Here is a 5,187-nt window from a genome sequence, read left to right as displayed (position 1 = left end):
TCACACATTGTCGCCACGCTAAACTTGCTGCAGATGTGGTCGCCTGATGCATAAATTAGTCATCAACATTAGCATTAGCCAGCGCGTGGCACCCGGTGCCAACTGCTCTCCGAACGGCCATAAAAGGTCATGTTTTGATGACTGAATGCCACACAGGCACCTTGGCTCCCCGGAGGGGGGCTCCCCAGGTGCACGTGAAAGGTTAGAAATTACCTAGCGCCCCCGCCTGTCTGCGGCCAAGGAAATAATTAGGGCTTTTTAGGGAGCGGCGGCTGTCAGGCGACAGAGCGTTACCTAATGGTCGTATCTGGGGAAGAGTCAAGCGGCCTGTCATTCTCTGACAGGACAAATGAGCATAATGGTGGCAGGAAGCGCCCCCCCCCCCCCCCCTTTTCCAGCTGGGGAAGGGGGGGCGCGGGGTGGAGGGGGGGCGGGGAGGGGGGTGAAATGGCAGCGCCTGAGCAGAATAACAGGGGCACGTTAACCTTTTACATAAATCTGTTAACAAGTGTACGGGGGCTGTAAACGTGGAGCTCGACGCTCCGCTGCTGCTGCTCAGAGCAGCTTTGTGACGGCTGCCAACACCACTTATCATCTCAACCTGGCTCTTCTCATCGCCACCTCATCTCAACCTGGCTCTTATCCTCTAAACCTCATCTCAACCTGGCTCTTATCCTCTAAACCTCATCTCAACCTGGCTCTTATCCTCTAAACCTCATCTCAACCTGGCTTTTATCATCTAAACCTCATCTCAACCTGGCTCTTATCATCGCCACCTCATCTCAACCTGGCTTTTATCATCTAAACCTCATCTCAACCTGGCTTTTATCATCTAAACCTCATCTCAACCTGGCTTTTATCATCGCCACCTCATCTCAACCTGGCTCTTATCCTCTAAACCTCATCTCAACCTGGCTTTTATCATCGCCACCTCATCTCAACCTGGCTCTTATCCTCTAAACCTCATCTCAACCTGGCTTTTATCATCTAAACCTCATCTCAACCTGGCTCTTATCCTCTAAACCTCATCTCAACCTGGCTTTTATCATCTAAACCTCATCTCAACCTGGCTTTTATCATCGCCACCTCATCTCAACCTGGCTCTTATCCTCTAAACCTCATCTCAACCTGGCTTTTATCATCGCCACCTCATCTCAACCTGGCTCTTATCCTCTAAACCTCATCTCAACCTGGCTCTTATCATCGCCACCTCATCTCAACCTGGCTCTTATCCTCTAAACCTCATCTCAACCTGGCTCTTATCCTCTAAACCTCATCTCAACCTGGCTCTTATCCTCTAAACCTCATCTCAACCTGGCTTTTATCATCTAAACCTCATCTCAACCTGGCTTTTATCATCTAAACCTCATCTCAACCTGGCTTTTATCATCGCCACCTCATCTCAACCTGGCTCTTATCCTCTAAACCTCATCTCAACCTGGCTCTTATCCTCTAAACCTCATCTCAACCTGGCTTTTATCATCTAAACCTCATCTCAACCTGGCTCTTATCCTCTAAACCTCATCTCAACCTGGCTTTTATCATCTAAACCTCATCTCAACCTGGCTCTTATCATCGCCACCTCATCTCAACCTGGCTTTTATCATCTAAACCTCATCTCAACCTGGCTTTTATCATCTAAACCTCATCTCAACCTGGCTTTTATCATCGCCACCTCATCTCAACCTGGCTCTTATCCTCTAAACCTCATCTCAACCTGGCTTTTATCATCGCCACCTCATCTCAACCTGGCTCTTATCCTCTAAACCTCATCTCAACCTGGCTTTTATCATCTAAACCTCATCTCAACCTGGCTCTTATCCTCTAAACCTCATCTCAACCTGGCTTTTATCATCTAAACCTCATCTCAACCTGGCTTTTATCATCGCCACCTCATCTCAACCTGGCTCTTATCCTCTAAACCTCATCTCAACCTGGCTTTTATCATCGCCACCTCATCTCAACCTGGCTCTTATCCTCTAAACCTCATCTCAACCTGGCTCTTATCATCGCCACCTCATCTCAACCTGGCTCTTATCCTCTAAACCTCATCTCAACCTGGCTCTTATCCTCTAAACCTCATCTCAACCTGGCTCTTATCCTCTAAACCTCATCTCAACCTGGCTTTTATCATCTAAACCTCATCTCAACCTGGCTTTTATCATCTAAACCTCATCTCAACCTGGCTTTTATCATCGCCACCTCATCTCAACCTGGCTCTTATCCTCTAAACCTCATCTCAACCTGGCTCTTATCCTCTAAACCTCATCTCAACCTGGCTCTTATCCTCTAAACCTCATCTCAACCTGGCTTTTATCATCTAAACCTCATCTCAACCTGGCTTTTATCATCGCCACCTCATCTCAACCTGGCTCTTATCCTCTAAACCTCATCTCAACCTGGCTCTTATCATCGCCACCTCATCTCAACCTGGCTCTTATCCTCTAAACCTCATCTCAACCTGGCTCTTATCATCTAAACCTCATCTCAACCTGGCTCTTATCCTCTAAACCTCATCTCAACCTGGCTTTTATCATCTCCACTCATCTAAACCTGGCTTTTATCATCTCCACCTCATCTAAACCTGGCTTTTATCATCGCCACTCGTTTAAACCTGACTTTTATCATCTCAACCTCAACTAAACCTGACTTATTTTATTATGTGATATGATATGATATGATATGATGTCACATATCACATCATATCATATCATATGATATCGTATCGTATTGTATACTCTATAGAATCATCCACATTGTTTAAAGTCTCATCCTAAGTGTTGCAGTCAGGAAACATGTTGAACGTGATCCATGAAAGCCGCTGATGTGAAACTGCAGAAACATGAAGCTCCTCAGGTGAAGCTCTCACCTGGATCAGCTGTTTTCACATGGGAACCGAGGATTTCCACTTTGTGTTTGTTTGGCAGAGTTGAGGACGAGAGTCTCAGGACTTGATGACTTCCCCTGGACTCTGAGAAACCTTCCAGGAAGTGGAGTCTCAGAATTCCCAGCGTCTTTGAAGGCAGCATCCAGTCAGCGACAGGTGAGCAGCCTCACTTCCCAGGTCGCTGGTTGTGATCTACTCTCATGACAAAGACTTGTGAGGCCTGTGTTCAGTGAAGACTCCTCAATAACACTACTGAACAAAGTGAGTTTCACTAACGGAGACACGAGTGGGACACAGTCCAGACAGGTACGTCTCACACAGACACACTCATGGTTCTGAACCTGACTTTACTGTTTGGATGATGTTTTGTTGTCATCTTGTCGAGAGGCAAAAAGTCTGAGTTGAATGAAGTTGAACAGATTTGATATGGTGTTTAGTTAAAAATGAGGCTGAATGAAATGATTCACCACTGAATCCTGGACATTTGTCTCGTCATGTACAGGACAGTTGGTACATTCACTGTTTAAATAACCTGAATGCTTTTCAGTGTTGTTCCGAGACTTTTACTTGACTCTTTTCTCGTAGCACATCCAGTGTGTGAAATACAGAAATGTGTGAAAACGCATTTGATCCAAACCAGTCGCATGACTTTTTGATGAGGCGGACATTATGACGTCCAGGGTCCTAATGTCAAGGTTTGTCTCTTGAACTCTACAGGTTCACCTGCTGTGGAGGACCGGAGGACCAAACCTGTCCAGGTCAACCTGTCCTCACCTGTCCAGGTGAATCTGTCCTCACCTGTCCTCACTTGTCCTCACCTGTCCAGGTCAACATGTCCTCACCTGTCCAGGTGAACCTGTCCTCACCTGTCCTCATTTGTCCTCACCTGTCCAGGTGAACCTGTCCTCCTGCTCAGGCTGAGGGGGTGTAGAAGACAGATGGAGGCTCAGCAGCAGGGGACCCCGTCACCTTGGTTCTGGTAGGTTCTTCTTGTATTTTCTCTTTAGGCTGAGAGTGAAACGTTTCACTGAGCTTCTCCATCAATGTTCTTGTTTCTCAGTCGAGACTGTGGTTCCAATATATATGATCATATAATATATAGAATTGTGTTGGTTGTGTGGCGTGTTTATACAGTTTCATGGGGACTGAACCTGACGTGTTGCTGTGGGGCGTTCAGGTGCAGCTGCTCAAGTCGGGAAGTTCCTAAAATACAGTTGTAGACGTTAGAATCATGATTAAATAAAACTGCCATAAAAAGTTTACTCTGAGTTAGAGGATGAAGCTGATGGAATTTCTTTTAATCAAAAGAAAAAAAATGATAAAGATTATTATTATTATTATTATGATGATGATGATGATGATGCCCTTTCTAGCAAGCTCAGGTTTCAAGCTGAAGGTCCTGAAGGTCCAACCAGCAGTGGGTGCTGAGTGGGTCTCACCTGGGCTCAGAGGTCCCCCCCCCCCCCCCCCCCCCAGCACCTCCAGCTCCTGAGCTGCATCCTGCATGCTAACACAGAGGGGTTATTAACACAGCAAAGTTAAACGGCCGATATAAATAATATGTGCAGAGAAATAGCGGCTCAGCTGACACTGTTTAGGCAGCGACTCCAACATCTGTTTATGAGCACTTTGCCTAATGATATCATCCGATATCATTAACTGTGGCAGTGTGCGCCGCAGCAGCAGGTGCAGCTGTTTACACACACACACACACACACACACACACACACACACACTGAAAGAAAAGAGACTTGCACAGTCTCCTCCAGTACCCCCCCCCCCCCCCCCCCCCCACACACACACACACACACACAAATCGCCAAACCTCTCATTAGGACAATTTTGCTCAACAAAAAAAAGCGGCCCCTATGATTTCAATCTGTATATCACCTGTAATTGTAGTTTTTAGCTGCGCTCTGATTCCATACATTTAGAGGCAGTAAACTGCGACTGCAGCAGCGACGCTCAGAGCACGCCAGCTGCACACGCTGTTTTTAGATGGCAGCCGCTGCGTGTGTGTGTGTGTGTGTGCGTGTGTGTGTGTGCGTGTGCGTGTGCGTGTGTGTGTTGGAGGCGTAGCGGGCTTGGCTTAGCGAGCCGCTGCTTTTGTTTCCTGACTCCTTTTTGCTCTATTTAGACGCTGGAAATGACAGAAAATGATTGAAATTAGGATTCCTGGCAGCGGCGCTGTGGCGCTGCTTCCTGTGCCTGACCGGAGGGCCACGCTCGGGGGCCCCGCTCGGTCCTCCGGAGCCCGCTTCATCGCGTGCTGCTGCAATTAGTCAGATGGCGGATTCAAA

General features: G+C 47.2%; 1 long non-coding RNA gene across 1 annotated transcript in view; it reads left to right on the top strand.

The window, feature by feature from the left end:
* The first annotated feature begins 3,816 nt into the window (after positions 1 to 3,816).
* The window catches only part of LOC308147441, a 35,722-nt gene continuing 34,351 nt past the window's right edge, over positions 3,817 to 5,187 (top strand). The window contains exon 1 of the long non-coding RNA XR_013937154.1: positions 3,817 to 3,866. This is a non-coding gene — a long non-coding RNA (uncharacterized lncRNA). The remainder of the gene's footprint in view (positions 3,867 to 5,187) is intronic.

The sequence above is a fragment of the Blennius ocellaris genome (assembly GCF_963422515.1).
Source record: "Blennius ocellaris genome assembly, chromosome: 24".
Classification (NCBI taxonomy): Eukaryota; Metazoa; Chordata; class Actinopteri; order Blenniiformes; family Blenniidae; genus Blennius; species Blennius ocellaris.
This window is presented reverse-complemented; position numbering and strand designations above follow the sequence as displayed.